Here is a 22,183-nt window from a genome sequence, read left to right as displayed (position 1 = left end):
AAACATACCAGTCAATGTTGATACTCTCTCTCTTACTTCTTCGTTGCGTCCTCTTCCTTTGCGAGGGCCGAGAACACAGCTTGCTCGGTGATCCACCGTACCCACGTCCATTTCTGATCAGACTGAGCATAGTTATTCTTTTAAGCCGATCATGTATCATAATTTGTCTTACCTTCTTTTAAATATTATAACAGTTTGTTTTTTTAGCTTTTTTAGCTGCTGATGAAGGTTAGTTTGCCCTAACCGAGATATGGTAATGTTATTAAAATACTAGCTGTTCGATCAGCCTTACATCTTTCAAGTTGTTTGATTTTCTTTTGGTTTTTTACTGTCCACAAGTCTTTAAAATTTGGCGTAGAAATGGCGGTTTCTGTATCTAGAGCTTTGTATCTTTAAAGGTGTTTCATTTCCTAAATCTTCCCTTCTAATGTGGCCCATCTGACCTCAATGATGAAGAGTAGTAATCCATTTACAAAGGTCTGGCTTTTTGTCACACTCCAAGTTTTATTTCAAGTACATCAACACATTCTTCAGGTTAGCAGTGAATATACTCCGGTTACGCTTTGATCTTTAGACAGACAAGTCTGATCCTGAGGAAAGCTCATCTTGACTGTCACTCCTCATCGTCATGCTTCCCTAGGTCCCTCCATTGTAGCTATCGCACTTCCTAGTTTTGTAAACGAGTTGGTATCTTCCATTGGCACGTTTTCCAGAATTATTGAATGTTCTCTGATTTGCATGGCATTGGCCTTGCCTTCTTTATGATGAGGCTTGTCTTTCTTGAAGTTGCAGTTAGTCACTGGACAGCGATGTCCAAATCGTGTAGCTGGGAAAGAAGGCTCCACTGGATCCCTATTCCAAAACTTTCACTTGTGATTTTTGATAATCCGGTCTTTGACCAAGAGGAACAGCATGGCTGGGCGAAAAACAACAACATTGTCCAACTCCATTTCCCAGCTTACCGCAAGTGCAAGGCCTTGATTGCTTTTCCAGATCCACATTCTTTTCCCTATAAAATTATTGACAATTCAGTTCCTATGGGTTATTCCAGGCACAGGTTGAACTCTAGCTAATCCCATAATTAATTGCTGGAGAGGTAACGTAATTCGTGTCGCATTGCTGTCACTTCTAGAAAAGCATGCAGGATAACTAAATAAGTCCAAAAATATGTACGCGGGGTGGAAAACGGTGCTTCATGAAATACATGAAATAAGGTGGCATAACTGAATCACTTAAATGCTCCAATTTCCAGTGCTAATAATGATGTTCCACGCAACCATCCACCGACCAACCCACTCGTCCGTCCGATCGCTCACCGCCAGCCAGCCCGTCCGTCGTCCTTCCCTCCATCCGTCCGTCCGTCCGTCCGTCCGTCCATCCGTCCGTCCATCCATCCATCCATTTATCCACGCTTCCCTGTAGTCTATAGTTCCCCTAGAACTAAAGAAGGCCTTTGATACAGTTGATTGCAATCTTCTTTTAACTAGGTCAGTAGAGTATACTGAAGTACGCAAATAAACCTTAGAGTGGTTTAAAGGGGCAGTGTCACCTATAGTTTGTGTTACTTTGAATAGCCAAAAAGCATATTTAAATCGATGGAATCGTCAAAATAACGGTTCAGTTTTGTTAACAATAACCCTAATAATGCACAGAAACTAGTATTAATTTTCTTTTCCTGGGGATGGCTAGGATGGAAATGGATTGCAACTTGAAAAAATTGGCTAGTTTTTTCAAGTTTCTGCTGTGTATTGTAGAGAAGTCGTCAAAAACTGCTAATAGTTTGTTCTTCCCCAGATAAATCCCTTGATATTTCTTTCTCGATGCTAACAGCAATTTCAGGTTAGAAAAAGATTCTTTGTCAAATATTTGAGCCATTTTGATGAAAATATAGCAAAATCGCAGTGACAGTGTCCCTTTAAATCTTATATATCAAACAGATCTCAGTCGGGTCGAACCAAACCGTATGTATTGATCAAATAAAATTTCTTCTTTGATTTATATGTTTATTCTACGAATAAAAAGAAATGCTAACCCGAAATTAAGTGATGTTGTTAAAACTGCACCAGAAATTGATGCATGTGTCTCAAAGGTAAACATTTTGGATCCTTGACTAAAGTCATTAATGGATCACTTTAAGTCCACTTTCGATTGCCATACTTTTTGGAATGTCTCGCTTCAAATCAGTTTGTAGATCATACTGGGATAAAAATAAATTTAGTTTGCAGTTTGGTTTTTATGTAAAATAACGGATCACTGCGAAGAAATGGCGCCAGCTGACATAAATGTTTAAAATAATAACTGATGACGAAGGTAATTTGTAGATAAAAAGAGAAACGAAATTTTTCGAAATTGGATCCTTGACTAAAGTCATTAATGGATCACTTTAAGTCCACTTTCGATTGCCATACTTTTTGGAATGTCTCGCTTCAAATCAGTTTGTAGATCATACTGGGATAAAAATAAATTTACTTTGCAGTTTGGTTTTTATGTAAAATAATGGATCACTGCGAAGAAATGGGCCAGCTGACATAAATGTTTAAAATAATAACTGATGATGAAGGTAATTTGTAGATAAAAAGAGAAACGAAATTAATTGCATTGCCGCAATCAACACCCTAATGAACCATGCAATACTGTCGCACTCTAATTTGTTTTATGTCTGGTCTGTCCAGGGTGAACTAAATTTTATTCAAAGAGTCCGAAATTGAAAACAAAAATGTAAAATAAATGATTGATAAGGTATAGCTAGGTATTTGGGGAAAATCGAGAAACACAACAGCACAGACCAGAATTTCGAGATTAAAGGGCAGATATGAATGGCACCATTATTTTTCTCTTCTTGGTTTTCTCTCTGTATTCCATCCAATTTACAACGCAGTCTGAAGGCTCCGGCGGCTTCAGATATTTTAACTTCGATGTGGAAGCCTTTCATCGCCTCACAAGTCACCAAATGACTTCTTCTGTTGTTGATTCAATGGAAGATTGTACTTTTGCGTGCCTTGCACACTGGGAGTGCTTCTCGTTTAACTTGGGAAATCCGATTGCAAAGAAATACGATTGTGAGTTAATCCGAACTGACAAGTACAACAGTAAATCCACGTACAATCACAGCAAAGACTTCCATCATTTCTTTATCAGGGTGAGTTCCTTATTTGAGGCACATGTAGTTATTGCCGAAAGTTGGAGATAAAAATTGTTGCTAACATAAGGTCGTTTTGAAAACTGTTTAGTTGTTTGTCAACAGTTTAGACCTTTTAGATGTTTAGTTGACGTCCTTCATTAATTCAAGCAAGGACCAACTTCGATTTTGACTCTGCTGGAAAGGGCATCCAGTGAAACATTTTAACTTCATTTTCTAGCTTCATCTGCTTGGACTTTCGGTCTTCTGATTGTCTTGTCAAGAGAACCCAAAATACTACTTAGCACAAACAAACAACAACAACAACAACAACAACAACAACAAAAAGGCCCGAGAAGGCATTAAACTGATTAAAGATAATTGAAATAGCGTGCTGCTAGTCATAACCGTAAAAGAGGCAGACAGGAGTGGTAAGAAAATAGAGTGGCATTTTGATTGAACGGCTTTTTGATTGAACTAACTCGTAGCTCAGGGTAATCTGATAACGTTCTCCGGAGAAAAGAAAATTTGGAAACACTATATTTCAACTCGAATAGGAAGGTTATTGTAATTATTGTTCGATTATTCTCTTTATTTAGAATCCTTGTGAGAATGGTAGGACATTATGCCAAAATGGCGGCTCTTGTTATCCAGTGTACGAAGGCAATGGCTACGAGTGTGTGTGCCCCAGCGGTTTCAACGGACGAGACTGCGAAAATAAAGGTAAACTGCTTTTGTACATGTCGATCTTTCGTCACAATGCTTACTGTATATTTGGTTTTGATTAGTATTACACAATTATTAGGTTGATTCTACCTGAAGTCACAGCAAGCTTTAGGTTACATTACCCTAAGCAATTTGTCTTAAAACTTTTTTGGCAATTTCTTTGCGCCGTTGCAACACAAGTTGCACCAAACGTTGCGTAGTGTAACATGCCCTGAAACTTGCCTTGCAATATTTTTGTTGCAATCACCATTGCACGAAATAGAATCGGGTTCTATTTTTCGCAACTGTTGCGGCAGCAAAAGAATTGCGACACATGCTCATTTCACGCATGTTACACCCAGGCAATGATTCATGCAACTTGTGTCGCAACGAAATTGTGAGGCAAGTTTTAATTTGTAAAGTTGTTAAATTTTACTGAAGGCGTTCGGCGTTGGTTCTCATTTTCATTTATATAGCATTTTCTTGCTCATCAACTCATTAGGTCACATTGGCCGCCCTATGTATAGTGACATTCAAATCCTAGCAGTATGCAGGATGTTAGTCACATGAACCTAGTTTAATGGCCTAGTTCCCAAGATTGAGAAGGTTTGGAGGTTCGACTCCTGTTGCATGGGAGAACTCGGATTTTCTCGCTTTTCCGAAGATGCCTGCGTCACCGACTGAAAAATTACCTCTGTCAATAACCGTTAATTTCGTACTCAAAAGTCCTGCCTGCCTGGACGATTGTTTTTCTAAAGACAGCAAATAGATGTTCACTCCAGATTCTCTGTAATGTCATAAAATGACGCTTAATTTGCCAGTTAAGATGACGAGTTCGATTTCCTTTTAGAAACAACCAAAACAACCAAACCAGCATCTTGTCTTGAGTGGTTGGAGAGTGGCAATAACAAAAACGGGGTCTACACGATAACCCGTGGGGATGGCACTAATGTTCCTGTCTATTGCGACATGCAGACTGATGGAGGTGGCTGGATGGTGTTGTTAAGACGCAAAGACGGCTCAAAAGACTTCCATCTGCCTTTTAGTCGATACAAGAAATCTTTCGGAAATCACTTTGTAAATTTCTGGCTTGGCCTTAATGACATGCATCTTTTTGCCTCTGCAGAACCTCATGAGCTTCGTGTGGAATTAGAAGACTGGGAGGGAAACACTACCTATGCGAAATATGAGCATTTTTATGTAAATCCAGCACATTTCAACTACAAATTGAGTGTTAGGGGTTACTCGGGGACCGCAGGAGATGCTTTAGCTAGCGCTAATGAAATGGCTTTCACAACAGAGAATTCAGACAACGACAGAAACCAAAATGAAAACTGCGCCATAATCTCCAAGGCCTCCTGGTGGTTCAACGCGGATTGTTTTCAGTCGGTGTTAACTGGCCCGTATTCCAACTCACCATATGGTGGAAGAGGACTCATTTGGAGTCGGTGGAAAGGTCCTGACTACTCACTGAAAAGCTGTGAGATGAAGATTAGGCCCTCGAGGGGATGAATTTGTAATGTCAGTGGCATTTATTAAGCTGAATGAAATGTGGAAAAGATGTGGACTTTTGGACTTTCGGCATGATTCGTTTGACACAATGAGTCTTCGAGAACTTGTGTTTCAGAATTATCACATACCAATTAAAAACACCGACTTGCTTTTTGGCACAAAATACAATCACATCAACATATCTCGTTTTTGATATGTGTGTATTTCAAGAACGAATAGAAAACTCGTCATCAATGTTGATCTTGGCGGGAGGTAATTCCCCAAACAGCGAAACAGTTAAAAAAACACACATGTGGCCTATAATTGTAGCATACAACTGTAGTTTATAAAAAGTAATGGTTATGAAGCATGGAAAATTAAACTTCTTTGTTATATAATATGATTTTGGCCTTGACCATGCACAAACCACAATAGTTTTTAAAAGTGTTGTAGCAACTGAACAATAGAAACGTTCCTGTTAAGATGTTCAGCTGTAGTGTGAATATTAAAGCAAAGGATTGTGCACGGTCACGGCCCTTCCTTTCAACATAAATGAGCCGTATGCAGGTAACAGTCACATTGTACAGAATCCGCCATACTGGAGAGCAAGTTACACACTTTGACATCCAAAACCACCGAAGCGACTTCATCCAGTAAAATTTGAATTGTCTTTGTTTTAGATGTCCCAGTGGGTAGCTTGTTCTCCAGCGTGGTGATTTTCTGCCATGTGACCATTAGCTGAAAAGGACCCATTGCAGCGCCATTGGTTTCATGGCAAGGCTTCATAACCATTGCCGCAATTAACTATAGTTGTAGTGTTTGCTGCTTCTTTGTTGTAAATAGTAACACTAACGTACTGGGCCCGGTTGTTCGAAAGCCGATTAGTTAACGCTAATCTACGATTAAAAGTTAATCGAGGTTCTCATCTCGCTCTTCAGAAAGTGGTTTTGAAGCCTAATTCCGAGGTAAAGGTAAAGAAATGTCTTAGTCGTACCCGAGAAATCGAAACATTTCATTTAATGGGCATGGCTGAGGACCTTCGACTTACGAAATGAATTCGAAAGGGGGAGCAGTGGTGAGAGGTTTTCCCCTCTCCTCAAAAACCAATATTTTCAAATTCTAATTCGATCTGAATTATTGTCAAGCGCTTTATCGTGAGCCTCTGGATCGGGAGATGGTGCAAGCACTCTTCGTGTTATTGACATTAAATTTGATTATTCGTTCGTCTGTTCATGTATTTCGTGGCAATGTCGATCATTGAATACAGTTTGAATCAAGTAGAACAAGTCAGGAAACGAATCGTGCATTTTTTGACTAGCAGGGAGTGATTTTAAGGAAGGAATTTGTAGCTGTGGAATCATAAAAAAATATGATTCAAAATTTTAGGACAACAAAAGCAATTGAACGATTTCCCGAGCGCCTAGCGAACCGGACAAACCCGCACAGTTTGAACCTTTGACTCTTTGGCTCTAGTCTTGACTGACTATTGGTTCTCCAACGACGACGGCGACGACAACGAGAACGTCAACAAAGCAATAGGCTTGATAACCAAAACAACAACTTACGCTTTTTGCTACATTTTTTTGCCGTCACTGCACGACTAGGACATAAAATTTCCTTTTTAGGGGTTTTATTAAGGACACAAACACCCGACGACGAATTTTGTTTCTCTTTCGGTCTCCAATAATTCAACTCCAGGAAATTTCACCTACATTTGACATTTAAGGCGAGTTGGAACAATCGCGACGACGTTTGAAAAAGTGCAAATTCGTTTTAATAGTGACTGCCGTTTTTGCTGCCTTTGCCTTCGCCGTTGCTAAAGCTGCCGACCAACTCTATTTGTAACTTGTTGTCAGGCTGCTCTCGCTCTTCATAGCTTTATGAACTGATTAGGGACAACCGAACCACTAAAACCTCAGACATAGAACACTGACTTTGACAACATGGCACTGAAACTTAAGCTCATTAATGCTTGACAATAAGCAAACTAAACTGAAGCATATGCTCGCTTTAGTGTGAAGACAATTGTAGGCTAAATGAAATTATAGGACACATAACACAACAGTAAATACGAACCGCTCCAACAAAGAACAAACGATAAGTCGGTTTAAATAATTGAAAGACTAAAACTAGACTGGTACATAGATTTAAAATTAAGTTGGCGTAACGTGGAACTCTTCAAGAAACCGTCGTTGAAGAGGCTTCATGTGAACGGTCATGGTTGAAGATTTGTTCCACAATGGCTGAGAAGCAAAATTTTATCACCTTGTAAAAAGTAGCACACAGCACAAGAGTATTCAGCAACCGGCTTTCATTTGAAAATTTGAGTTTCTTGCCTTTTGAAATAGTTAAGATACAAAAATTTTACAGGCATTTGAAAAATTTCCGTCCTTAATTTACGGTGCAATATCTTCGGTATTTTAACAGCGGAGACAATCAAACATGACCATTTTAAAATTATAAGGTGCTCTTTCCAGCAATTGAAGTGGATTTCCGATGCTTTTCCTACATAAAAATTTAACATTACTTTCTATATACCTTTCAGTATTTCAATTGTAACAATTTTATTTAGGCTTTAATCAGGATACTCAGGGTTAAATACGAAGAGCCAAAGTGATTACATCCAAAGCACCGTCCAGAAACAAAGTGAGAACCTATTATTACTATACCGTTCTTGTTAGGTTTTTCTCGGTTCTTTTTTCATGTTTTTTGACACACACACACATCGTTACTTTTCAAGTACCACCTGTCTTGTTGGAACTGTATTTTTATTTTAATAAAAAGTTACTGACAAACTTGCTCCTAACATATTTATTGAACAAAAATAACAGTTAAAAGAGGCAAGCTCACGGTAAATTAGCCCCACTGCTTCTATAAACTTAGACTGTCCGGCTAACTTACTCCTCACGTTTCGGTGCGTTGACGGAGGACAATTCAAAGTCATTTAACCTACACTCTGTTTACCTTTCAAAATAAAATTCCTTACATTTTGCTTGTTTAGTTTGTTTACTTCGATTTTTTGTCAGTCTTTCTGGGGACTGATTACAATTAACGCCACTAACTGGTGGCAAAAAATCGTTATAATTAATTAGTAAATTAGTCGCAACTGACAAATGACACCTTTTGATGAATAGTAAACTTAACATTGCTATCACAGAGATCACCTTTTTAATTAGCCTTCCTTTTTGAATTCTGATCTTATAACAATGATGCTTCACTTGGAGTTCCTTCTGATTAATTGTTTTAACAGGTTTAACTTGAGGCGCTGGCTGAATAAACTGTGGCCCATAGAGTCTTTAGGTCTCTTCGTAACATCTCTGTTAACTTGTTTCTGCCTTACACTTGCTAGTAAGACAATGAGTCATTGAAATAAAAAATAAAGTCTCATGATGTTGTTTATGATTTTGGCAACGTTTATGAATACCAAAAACCAAATTACGAACACGAAAAAAAAAAAAAAAGAAAAGAAACGGCAGGTGTTCCAATTTATTCACTCGCTGTTTTGGAATTTGATACAAATAATGAACTTGTACTAATTGTTTCCACGGAGTCAGATACAAACCGCCAGTCAGGTGTAAATCAACAATTTGCCGAACTTTTTTTCTAAGTGAAACAAAACCACCAACATTGTATATTAACAATTAGAAAATTTTTTCTTAGATTTGCAGGCATCGTTTCACTATGCACTGCCCCGTAAGTTTTCTGTTTTCAGTTCTGTTTCTACGCTCTATTCAGTTTGCAGTGCAGTCTGAAGGCTCCGGCGGCTTCAGATATTTTAACTTCGATGTGGAAGTTTTTCATCGCCTCACAAGTCACAAAATATCATCCTATGTTGTTGATTCAATGGAAGATTGTACTTTTGCGTGCCTTGCACACTGGGAGTGCTTCTCGTTTAACTTGGGAAATCCGATTGCAAAGAAATACGATTGTGAGTTAATCCGGACTGACAAGTACAACAGTAAATCCACGTACAATCACAGCAAAGACTTCCATCATTTCTTTATCAGGGTGAGTATTTAAATGAAAATTTGAGAGTTGTTAGATCTTCAAAAGATTAATCCCTCTTTTGAGGCTAGCTTGGAAAGTACAAAGTGTTCGGAAAAGGATCAGCGCGACTCGGCATCTCACAAGTGCGATCGAAGACATAGAGAACAAATTTACCCGCACCATGAACATACATAAACAGGTTCTCCGGCAAAAATAACTTGGAAAACTGCTAAACCCTCTTTTAGTAGAGGGAAAAACCTAGACTCGGGCCCGTTTAGGTGGAGCAGAGTAGCTGGATCGCTCCCTTGCCAAATCGCGAAGATTATCGCAAAGACCTCGACAGAAGCAAGGAATAGGAGCGACTGAATTGTAGGGCTAGGGTGCATTACTGACCTATAGTGTATTTCAGATAGCTTTTTTTTGTTTTTTTTTAGCTCAGATTCACCAGAGTTTTGTATGTGGCCTTCGATTCCAGGTTGCTCCAATATTATATCCACTGGTTCGCGCTCCGTTTGCAATAAAAACCTATGACCATGGGAAAGATTGCTGTATTTATCACAAAACGAAGCTCAAAGCAGTGAATAAAGCATTGAGAAAAAAACAAAAAAACAAAAAAACAAAAAAACTGGTACAAAGATATACAAATGATTAGTAATCCTCACGGATCGCCAGTTTAATACCGTCAAATTTCACTGCGTCTATGTTTTGTATTAAGAAGGTCTACACCCGACAAAGTTTATATTCTCCGGAATTAGACCATTTTATTCATTGAGAGTTAGTCGAAACTTTGCACTTTGTTGGCCCAAAACCCCGCGTGCGTTAACATCTCTCGGAAGTCCTGTCCTGTCTACTGCAGCTACTCTACACTATGAACAACAAAAACAAACAAACAAACAAACAAACAAACAAACAAACAGACAACAAAAATGGATGAAATCTCCGAGGTGACTCTGCTTTTGGAAAGACGTAACTAGGCTGTCTAATTACATATTTTTATTATTTTAACTTTTAGAATCCGTGCGAAAGTGGCAAGAAAATTTGTAAAAATGGTGGCTCGTGTTACCCAGTCTACGAAGACAAGGGCTATCAGTGTATGTGCCCTGGTGATGTTTATCAAGGACCAAGCTGCGAAGGTAAACAGTTGGTTTAGCTTTTAAGCGGGATGGCTTCGTGGTGAGAGTAGTGTCTCTTATCACCAATGTGGCTCGGGTTCGATTCTCAAGTCGTGGGTTGTGTTTTTGGTGGTTCTTGTCCTTACTCCAAGAGGTTTGTCTCCGGGTACTTCGGTTTTCCCCTCCCCTCAAAAATAACATTGTCTAATTCCAATCAGTTTGATCTTGAGAGTGTCTCGAATTAGTGCTCTGCGCTTAATACATTCACACTTAAATAAGGTGACTTATTTATTCATTTGTTTTATTACAAACTTACTCGTAGAGTCCTTGTTGGCAATCCAAGATAGAATGACCCAGGGAAAGCCTGATATAACAGCAACACTTATTCGTTCATTTTTTTTTTCATGGGCTCTAATTTGACACCTCTCAATTTCCTTCAAATTGTTGCAAAGCCATTATTTGCAGCGTGGTTGCTTTTCCTAGAAATAATAATAAGAACCCTGAACTCTATATCTGGATGACTCTAGTGCTGTTAGAGTTTATTTAGGCAACTATAGCGCCTATAAAGAGGCCAATGTTAATCTCATTTTTACTACAGCAATTGTTCAAGAAAGGTCATGTCTCGCGTGGCTACAAAAAGGTTACCAAGACAGTGGTATATACAAAATTCCACAACGTGGGCAAGAAAGTGCTGAATCCAGGGATGTCTATTGTGATATGCGTACCGATGGTGGTGGCTGGCTGGTGATCCTGAGGCGTAAGGACGGCTCAGTGAACTTTCGTCGATCTTGGCATGATTACAGATTTACGATTGGCAAACTCTCTGGGGAATTCTGGTACGGCCTTGGCTATATCAGTTGGGTCACTGAATTTGAAGATCAAGAACTCCTTGTCGAATTAGAAGACTGGGAGGGAAATACTGCCTTTGCCAAATATTCGGGGTTTAAAGTGGGACCAAGAGAGGAAAACTTCACCCTTAATGTTAGCGGTTACTCGGGTACTGCAGGTGATGCGTTGTCCAGCGCAAATGGAATGGCTTTTACAACAGAGGATTCAGACAACGACGGAAACGACCAAGGAAACTGCGCCATAATGTCCAAGGCCGGCTGGTGGTTCAAGAATTGTCACCAGGGGCTGTTGACTGGCCCATATTCTAACAATCCACAAGATGGCAGAGGAATCATTTGGAGCCCGTGGAAAGGTTTTCAGTACTCACTGAAGAGCAGTGAAATGAAGATCAGACCCTTCAGCGAATGAATTTTTGCGCTGCATGGATTTTGAAAGTTTTACCTCTTTTCGCGTTAAAACTACTTTCTGCTGCCAGCTTAAGTCGTGTCAATTTCAAATACCTTAATTAGTACAAGCGCAAACAGACCTTGTCACGGTAAACGACGCCATCTTGGATTGGAGGAGCCAAGAAATTGCAAGCCAAGTTACCCATCCATGATGACGTCGTTTACCGTCACCGAAGCATGTGCGTTGGCTTACGGGACAAAAAGCGTCTGGATGACGGCAAATAAAAAGGTGTTGAGAACAGACCGACTTGGGGAGTGGTTTACTAAAACGTGAATAACTCTTAAATTCCAAACATGCTTTCAACTGAGGGACATTTACAGCTTCAAGCCACATCTTAAACCGCCTTAGCTCAAACCCAAGAATAGGAGTACACAAGTTCAAAGTTCACATTTTGTGCCTGCAACACTTGGAAAAACCAGGTTTTAATCAGTAAACAACAAACTCATATATTTTTTTTATCAGTTTTTAGAGTTTTTATTATTCCTTGAATAAAAGGTTTACAATAAGCAAAGCTAATATAGACGCTGAGGCTTCCCCATGGTGCTCTTGATGTAGAGCGCTCGCACATTCTGCCAGTTCTTCTTCAACAGAGAAACCAAGAAGTTGACAGCAAGATAGACATTTGCAACGAGTTCATCTTCACTCATTTCAACTTGACCGATAGCTACAGAAAGGCAGAGAACCTGAAGATGAATAAAACAAAGCATTATTTCTGAAAACCACAAGGACAGTAGCTGATGAACAGAAAACTTTTGAGCAATCTTAAGGACGATGCCTTCGTTTGCTACTACGCATCCGTTCAGCGCATCTTCAGATGGCCAAGAAACTAGGATTTCTTAACGGTGATGCCTGCCAAAACAGAGATATTTTTGCGCAGTTTATAAGTACACAGGAAAAGCAGATCTTGGCAAGGGTTATTGGGACGCGAAAAGAAAATTGGCGGTAGCTATACATTTTTTCAGAGAAAATTAATTAAGCTTCAATTTGGGAAAAAATGCCATATATTGCTTTGTACATGTAATTTAGCGCTTTTTAGAATTCTTGTTGCTTAATCATCTCTAAAAAATGCGTGGCTACCCCCAATTTTCTTTTAGGATTCCAACAGCTCTTGCTAAGATCTGTTTTTCCCGCATAGTCATAAACTGCACAAAAATACCTCTGTATTAGTAGGCACTGTCCTTAACTCCATTCCACACCTTAGGAGTGTAAAATAAAAGGGCGCTTTCCATAAATATTGTCAGAACTGAGCAGCCAGACCAGGCAGTTGGTAGAGGGAATGCATACATGAAATTTAAAGTCCTGGTTACCGGTATGCCTAGTCCTTTAGAATTCTTCAAGTAATACATACCATTTTCGAAATGTTCAAGTTTGAAAATTTTGTGGAACGATGCCTTCAAAATGACCCATTCCATTACCTGACTGACCGGTTTGGTTGGCCAGTTCTGACAAAAAGTGCTCTAAGACTTGGGCTCCATTCACACCAACAAAACATGCAAGCTGAACCATTGGCTTTGACATAAGATTCAAGTAAACTTAAACTTATGCTTTCATTTGAGCTTAATCTGTAGTCGACAAAAATCCGAAAGCAGCTTTAATGAAGGAAACAATTTTAAACTGTGCTTTACTAAACATCTTTTGAATGTGTTTAAGCCTTGGTGCGAATGGGGCATTAGATGTACATGTACCCTAACTACAAAGAGAACAGTAAATTTGTTCCACCAAGTTTGAAAGGCAACGAATTTGGAGTAAGTTTGATTTCAAGGTAAAATAGTCACAATGTATTGTACGACACTCCTCACACTGTATATCCTTTATGAACCCAGGGATATGTTAGCAGTTGTGCTGGGGGACACACATGGAACATTTTGCTCCATAACTGTTCATCACTGCAGTCATCTTTACCAATGTATAATTGAATATTTAAGTCTACACACACACACACACATATACATGTAATATATTTAGTTAACGTCACACATCACCTCTCACCTCAACTACCTAATGCTAACTGCAGGTCGTGTGAAATCTTTTCATTTGTTTATAACTTGTTTGCGTTCTTTAGTGTTAAATGTATCTTACAGTGTGTGTAAATAAATAAAAACAATTATTGTTGTTGTTGTTTTAACATCTTTTGAAATAACTTTCAGGGCTGAGAGCTGGTTATCTGAGAAATTTCTCACAAGAATGATTTGAATCTTCTATGTTGGTGGCAACTCATGTTCAAATAAGAACACTACTAGCAACATAACACAAATACTTGATTTTAAAAGTGCACAATCCAAAATAGCCGGCTGGGTTTACTAATGAGCTTGCTGAGGTTTTTCTTTGCTACATCCTTTTTAATACCTACTCAATACCCTTACAAAGAGCAGGAGCCAGCAGTTTCAATGTTCCAATCGATGTTCTACGTTTCCTTTCATCATTGGAAATACTGACGTATACAGTGTATGGTCATTTAATTTTGCCAACTTATTTGTCCTACTAAAGCTGCATATTGCCTTCTCCACTTAGCGTTTGACTTACAGTGTAGCTCCTCTCTCGGTACAGCGGTTGGTCGACCATTAAGGTCTCCCCAGAGATTAAAGACCTTGGGTGCAGGTCCGACCAGAGGGATGCACCCTGATCTGGTCTTTCAGAAGATAAGGCCTTACCAGTGCTCAAAACCATAATCATATCGACCATATTTACCTTCAAAGAGCAGGTATTTTGGGGGATACAAAGAATGATATTTTTGAAATGATACGACTGTACTATGTCAAAAAGAACAATCTGTTTCAAAAACTACTGGCAAAGCCAGAAAGATTTAATTCCCTCCTCCTTCTCTCCTTTTGACAGACGTTTGTGGATTCAAAACACATGTTATTCCCGGACCTTAAAAAATATCTGTTTTTCCCTGACTGTAGCAATCATGGCAATACTGTCTAATGTTTTGGGTGTGGCTTACGTGCAAGTAAACATGGAATTTAGAGGGCTTGCATGATGTGGTATTTCCTGATCAAGTAAATGCCACAACACAACGGTTTTGGTTTATCATGTTGATTTGAGCACTGTGCCTTATTTCTGATTAGCATCCTACCTTCTTCAATTGAAACTTGATCGTGGAGCGCACTCAATAATCTGCACCATGTTGTCATTGTGCGTCAGTGAAGTGGGAAACTTGCCAGCCTTGTTTATACCAGGACCCAGGATACGTGGAATCTGCCTGATCAGACTGTCTGATGCCAGAAAAGCATCATATTTCTTTGCTAAAAAGAAAAAAAGGCCCAAATTAGTACATGTTTGTACATAAAAGAAAATTACAGCAGACCACTGAAGTTCACGTAAATACATGCAAGTACATTCAGAAGAAAAACCAATTTCATTCAGTTTCAGTATGGATAGGACTGAATTAGAATTTTACAACAGAGCAAACTTCATGAATTGAATTACTATACAACTACTGCACCATACTGGAAAACATGTACGTTATGCCAAAGATCTTCGTTGAGGAGCTAATCGATTTCCGCCAACTTCTAATATATTTTGCGTGGCTTTTTGGCATGGTCCTTTAAACTGACTTAAATTGAGGCTGGTGTAGCGATTTTTGTGCTAAGATTGTGGCGTAAACCTTCAGCGTATGAAATAGAAACTTTCCAGTATGGTTACTGCATAGATTTGGATCAAGATGGTGCTAGCAAAAAGATGGAAGGAGTTTACAGAGTAGTACAGGCGCGGATCCAGGATTTTGAAATGGGGGGTGAATTTTTGTAATAATGTAATTTTTTATAGAGCCAAAGCCTGGTTGAGGTGTTTGCGGTCTGTGCAGCGAAGAGCTCTCAAGGAGCTTATTAACGTTAACAACAAAGAAATTATTCTCAAAAAAGCAGATAAAGGCAGAACAACCGTCGTTATGAACAGAGAAAACAAAATCAATGACGGACAGAAACAATTGGATGATAGAAATAACTGTCAGCCACTAGACGAACCAATGGTTAGAGACACATCCCAGAGAGTTAAACACCTCATTAATGCCCTTCATCAAGCAGGGTGCATAGACGAAATGACGGTTAAATGGTTTAACCTAACACCAAATCCGCCTCGAAGCCCAGTGTTTTATACCCTCACAAAAATTCACAAACCGACATTAGTCGGAAGTCAAGACCTATCATATCTGGGTGTGACGGCCCAACAGAACGCCTATCATCATTCGTAGACAAACTACTTCAGCCAATAGCACAAATACAGGACTCGTTTCTAAAAGATACGACACATTTCATAAGGTTTATTGAAAGCACTAGGGTGCCTAGAAACGCTTTTCTAGTCTCAATGGATGTCACTAGCCTTTACACGAATATCCCACAGGAGGACTGAAACAATCACTATAGTATGCAACGCATACGAGGACTTTCATGCCAATAACCCTCCTATAGCTACAAATTTCCTCACAGAAATGCTCAGCCTTATACTGAAGGAGAACTCCTTCCAAACACACGGAACTGCCATGGGCACTAAAATGGCAGTAGCTTTTGCCAACATCTTTATGGCATCTATAGAAAAGGAGATCTCAAGGCAGAGCGTTCACAAACCACTAATGTGGAGAAGATTCATTGACGATGTATTTTACTTGTGGGATACAAACAATGAAGAAATAGAAAATTCATTGAGCAAGCAAATTCGTACCACCCTACCATAAAGTTTACCGCTGAAGTCTCACAACAAACAACAACATTCTTGGATACAACAGTCCATAAGGGACAGAGATTCGAGAAAAAATCGATTCTCGACGTGCGCACACATTACAAACCTACTAAAACATTTCAGTACACAAACTACAACAGCTGCCACCCAGCAGGCACTTCTGAGGACAAACGCTTCTAAAGTAGTGTTTGACGAAAACATTAAAAACTTTAAAACACGCCTGGTATCGAGAGCTTATCCTAGTAACCTGGTGGACAAAATCCTCTCCGAAGTTAACTTCGCAGAAAGGAAGAACGCTCTTACACAAAAACAGGAAGTGCACAAGAAAATTCTACCCTTCGTGACACAATTTCAACCATCACTGCCATGTTTAAAAAATATTCTAATGAACACTGAATGGCATTTAATACAAAACCAGCCGCTACTAAGAGAGATATACAAGGAACCTCCCTTTATCTATTATAGAAAAGGGAAATCGCTTAAAGACATGCTTATTAAAGCAAAATTATAAAGGCTTTTATCAACACAATGGGCACACAGCGGGAGTCGTGTAGGTCTGTCATGATCAACCCCATTTCAACAGGCTCAAAATGAATAAATTGATTGGTAGAACCAGTCATCGCTAATGCACATTCTCCACCTCAATTAGAGAAATCAAATATTATTTCAATATTTGACGGATAAAGAAAAAAAAAAAGGAAGGGGGCTCAAAAAAAGGGGGGTGAAAATTCACCCATTTCACCTCCCCTGGATCCGCCCCTGTAGTATACTGTACAAAGCCATGTTTTAATTCAACCTTTCACTGTCGACAGGTCATTTCTGACTATTTGAGACAGCATTATAATAATATTATAGAGCTACAGCATTGAATGAATTTCCCATTCTGGACATAATTCACATGATGGAGTGAAAGGTCACTATTTTCCTCTCTGAATGAACTATGCTGCACTCGGATTTCATTTCACTCACCAAGCTTTTTAACAAGTTTCTTGTTCTTGTTCAGCTTCTTTAAACCTTCAGCATCCATGCAAGGAATATCATATATCTTGGCCTCATCACAATGCATCACCAAGAACACAAACCCTGAGTTTGGGTCAAGGAATATTCTTGAGCTTTACAGTTCGACTGAAACGCTTGTCCTTCTGAGGATCGTAATCCTTTAAGCTGATCTGGAGTTCAACTGTTTCTACAAATTTTAGCTTTTTTTGTCCTTGGCTCCTTGCAGGACGGTATTGCAGCACTCAAACAGTGTATCACGGTAAAGCTTATTGAAAAGTAGGGTATAGTTTTGGTCAATTAACCCTTTAACCCCTAATATCAAAGAACAAATTCTCCTATCTTGTCCCCATACTTTTCTTATAAAAGGGCTGGGGAAAGGTTATTAAAAAGTATCACCTTGGGTGATCATATCCTTAATTCTCATGAACGCAGGGGTTGAATAAGCATTGAAATTTGATGCTGATCACTGTTAGGGGTTAATACCTAATGTTTATTTTATTTTATTTTTTATTCAAACATATTTAGATAAATTACAAGATACAGTCAGTTAACTGCCTAGACACCCAACTCTTACAGAAAGTAGAGTTATATTTCCAGGTGACCTTTTCGTTGCCGTTGCCGTCGTCGCTGCTTAACCTCCCAAATTTGCCGCTGTTTGCAACATCTTTTATAGACCTGTAAAGTCCGCCATTTTGAAAAATAAAACAAACGCATGCGCAGTCTGTTTTTGTCTGGGCTTTGCCAGGCCGTCACCTCATCTTTGTCAACTCGCTGGTGAAGAGACAGAAAGGATCGGCCGACCTCTTAGTTAGCAGGGCTGTCAACTCTCCCGGATAATCCGGTAGTCTCCAGATTTTGAACCTATCCCCCGGTCTCCAGAGTTATGTCTGTAATCTCCAGATTTTGAGGCGTATCTTCTGGTCTCCAGATTTCTCCAGATTTATGTCTGTAATCTCCCGGATAATTGACGAAGTTTGCCATTTGTCGTATGCTCGACTGAAAAATCTGAAATGTTTAGTAGTGTATTTTTTAACTGGTTAATGTACGTCGCCTTCCTTCCCCCCCCCCCCCCCTTCCCCACCCCACTGAACCCGTGAATTTGGCCTTAATGCGACGCCTCTGTACGGCGATTTGCCGGGGAAGTCATGTTCTCCATATTTGAAGACGTATGAGGTTGACAGCCCTGAGTTAGCAGTTGGTCGCTGAGAAGATAGTTATTTCATGCATGGTAAAACCAATAATAAAAAAAGTACACGAAAAAACGGTATACTTCATGGTGGAAAGCCACAAGTGCCCCAATGATGTATACGTCGTATCAAAGTAAATGCACTGTCACTCCTTCATCGCCGAACGAGGTGTTCTAGCTCGAAATAAAAGTTGTTGAAAAAATTGTCTCAAACTTTTTTTTATTGTCTTCTTCTTTTGCCTGCGAAAAAGATACTGATCCACTCAAGTTACCCCATAATTGCTTGCAATATTCATTTTCAAATATAAGTCTATCTGCTGGCAACAGGAATTTCCCCCTCCTGTATTTCTTCTAAACATACTTTCTGCGAGAACTTAAAGTTACTCAGCTGATGGAATTATTTAGCTGGTGGTATGTTTTTTTTTTGCGTGACTGCGACTACAGAATTTTATTTTGAACTTACTTTTAAAAACCCGAATAACCAGTTAAAAAGAAGATATCCTCAGTATCCTGCTGTTTTCATCGGCTTTTAGCTTCGTACGGACAATATTTAGAGTTTGTTTTGACTCTGAATCCGAGCCGGGATGCAATGTTTTTTGACGTTCAGTAAAATGTTTGCATGTCTGTCGGGGTCTGTCACCATTTGAATGGAAACCGGTGAAGATTAACGATCCAGTAATACTGGTAATATTTACACAAAAGTCAATTTCGAGCTTTGTATTTTTTGGGCAGTTATTTGATTTCCAAAGGTCTGTGTGATATTTGGGTACAATTTAGCATAATATTCAACGTATTTCCTGTTAAGTCAAGGTCATTGTGGAAGGAAGACAATGCTGGAAGGTTTGCGTGGAAGGCGTGGGCCGATGCAGATTCTACAAGCTTCACTTAACTTGTTCTCATACTGTGTAAGTACTGTCTGGCGATGAGACAAGTGTAGTATAAGTTGAATAAAGTATAGCGCGCAATAGCACTTAATTTTAGAATAATGGCGACATTGGTTTTTTAGACCGGATCATTTTTCTAAAGTATCAGCATGGGGCAAAACTCCACAACTTTTTTTTTTATTACATACAGGATGCTTTAATCTCGGCTGTCATGATGAGGAATTATTTACTAAGAAAACTACTTAATCTTTTTGATATAAGGGAATTTTTCATTTATCTTAGTCAGGATTTTACTTTACATTTTTTTTATAGGTTAGTTTGATTATGTAGCGTCGTATTTTAAGCTCAGCGGGTTTCAAGCGTTCAAATTGAATCTGGATCTTTCGGAGGAAAGCCACGCTGCTTCTTGTGGAGCAAAGATCGGCGAACACTCCTGCTAATCACTCCTAAAGGGGTGGGGGAAGGGAATCTCATATTAAAACGACAGGCGTGCCTATCGGAGAGAAGTGGGAAAAAAAAAACACACCAAAAGGCATCAGAATCTCGGTTTTAAAATAGTGCGGTTAAAATCCTTTTTATCCCTTTAATTTCAGATATCAAATCCAGCTGGCTGACAAATAAGTCCCGGCCTGTATATTTTGGGCTCAATACTCTTAAAATAGTCGCCCCCTGATAACTCTATTAAAACCCTCATCAATGGCGCATGATAGTTGATGACAGTCAATGATAGCTAAAACTCGTGCGCTCGTTTGACCACCAACTATCATGCGCTATTATCGACTATCATCAACTATCATTCCCTTTGAGCGTGTTCAAATTCATGATACGCTTGGTGATAGTTTTTCTCATTTGACCACGCGCATGATAGTCGATGATAGTTTTTCGGTCAGCTGTTTTCCTCACTCTTCTCCCCTTTTGATCCACTACCTTGTCCTTCCCTTCTTCCATTAGTGCTCTCTAGATTCATTTTCCGTTAGTTCTTCTAACAACTGAACGACACGAAGCAGGCAGCTGATTTCTTTCGCCGCAAAAAATTCATCCATACGAAGTTTTGTAACTTAACGCGGTGCCATGTTTGCAATGTTTACTCTCGGCAGGTTCCTGACGCTAGAGACTAAAGGCCCGTCTAAACGGGGGACGTTTGAACATGTCGTTCAACATCGTTGAAAGCGTAAAAAAATGTTGAAAGCTGGTTGAAAGTGTGTTGAATCAAATTTAAATTGGTTTAAACTTTCATTCAACATCGCTTCAACATTTCCTTTGTTCTTGAAAACATTAAATGGCGTTGAAACTGTCTGAACACTCCCGGTTCATTCAACATTTACCCAACACTGATTTGTTCAGCAAAAGTTGAACGAATGTTGGGCAAATGTTGAAACCGTTTAAACGGGCCTTAAGGGGAAACTATCTTCGGCTATCATGAGCTTCTTTGAGCCGTTTGACCACCCGCTTGATAGTTGATAATAGTTGATTATATTTTGGACTATCATCATGCGCCGTTTAACCGGGGCTTCACGGTTACGAAGTCGATTACCGGACCATCGATCACTAGCCCGTCGGAATCGTTTCCTTGGATACCACTATTTATTGTAAAGTAATTTACGAATAAATGAGAGACAATCGCAGTTATGAACTCAACTTAAACAGTTGCGAAAAGGAGACCTGAAAAATATTCAGGCTTGAACGGGATTCGAACCCATAACCCCTGCGATGCCGGTGCAGTACTCTACCAACTGAGGTATCAAGCCAACTGGTATAGCTGATCATCCAGCTCCCAGTTGAATGACTATGCACTTCTACGGATTTTACAAATTCCTAACACGACCAGCTTTCCGTATGTCTGTATCGCAGAGGTCATGGGTTCGAATCCTGTTCAAACCTGAATTTTTTTCAGGCTTTCTTTACGCCGCTGCTTACTTTGGTCCGCTTGCATGAGAATCGTTCGTGGTTTCAGCAGTGTGAAAACCTGTCGCGGTGGAACCTGACTGTTAATTTTTTCCATTAAAGAGTTTTTGAGTTGATTGAAAGAAATGATGATGATGCGAGCTTATACTAGTGAACACCTTGTTGAGGTCTAAATACCTTGATAGGAAACTTTTAAATTACTACTTTGCGGGCATGCTCTTACCCCACCGAAGAGAGCTTGCTCGCAGACTATGACAATTTATCATGTTGTATCTCAGGTCAATTAATTTTGTACGCCGCTTTCGTTTCTTTCCTACTACAGCAGTCAGATTTCAAGTACTAGAAGTCTAATAACGCCTTCACATTGTCAATGTTATAAATACTAATACCCTAGTTCCTATTCACTTTTTTTCTGACATCGTGCGGAAAACAAGATAGATCGTAAGTTGTAACTTAGTACTGAATAATGAAGACATGTAGAACTTCCTGGAATTCACGTTACTCAGTGCATTAATTTTAAATGGTATGTTGCTCTCTGTGCTGATTTTTTTTTTACATTTATCGCTTACGAATGTCCGAATTGATCTTCCTTTTCTGGAGTACACTTGTCGCGGAAAACTTAGTAATTTAATATTTTCAGGAAGTTTAGCGTCAGCGTTCTCAGAACACGGCGTCAGATGGCCGAAGTCATCTTCCTTTGTTTGCAAGTGTGGCTCAGATAAATCAGTGAAGGAAACTAACAAATATTAATGTCCAAAGCGTTCATTTGTCGCAGTTCCGATTTCGTTTTTTATTGTAATCCTATCTAACGCTTTGCTGAAAA

The 22,183-nt window shown here is 39.3% G+C and overlaps 3 pseudogenes across 2 annotated transcripts; 2 read left to right on the top strand and 1 right to left on the bottom strand.

Moving 5' to 3' along the window:
* The first annotated feature begins 3,539 nt into the window (after positions 1-3,539).
* Positions 3,540-5,613, top strand: LOC146474820 (ficolin-1 pseudogene; annotated as a pseudogene). The gene is made up of 2 exons (XR_014866011.1): positions 3,540-3,841; positions 4,674-5,613. The product of XR_014866011.1 is annotated as a ficolin-1 pseudogene (transcript).
* Positions 5,614-11,130: 5,517 nt separating this feature from the next.
* LOC146474819 (fibrinogen C domain-containing protein 1 pseudogene) lies at positions 11,131-11,929 on the top strand (annotated as a pseudogene).
* Positions 11,930-12,161: 232 nt separating this feature from the next.
* LOC146474818 (large ribosomal subunit protein uL1-like) lies at positions 12,162-18,848 on the bottom strand (annotated as a pseudogene). Its single transcript, XR_014866131.1, has 4 exons — positions 18,844-18,848; positions 17,356-17,753; positions 14,786-14,954; positions 12,162-12,392 (listed from the first exon to the last, which is right to left on the bottom strand). The product of XR_014866131.1 is annotated as a large ribosomal subunit protein uL1-like (transcript).
* Positions 18,849-22,183: the final 3,335 nt, after the last annotated feature.

This window comes from Pavona decussata, unplaced genomic scaffold (assembly GCF_977016875.1).
Source record: "Pavona decussata unplaced genomic scaffold, jaPavDecu1.1 SCAFFOLD_87, whole genome shotgun sequence".
Taxonomy (NCBI): Eukaryota; Metazoa; Cnidaria; class Anthozoa; order Scleractinia; family Agariciidae; genus Pavona; species Pavona decussata.
Note: the sequence above shows the minus strand (reverse complement) of the source record. Positions and strands in the feature narration are given on the sequence as shown.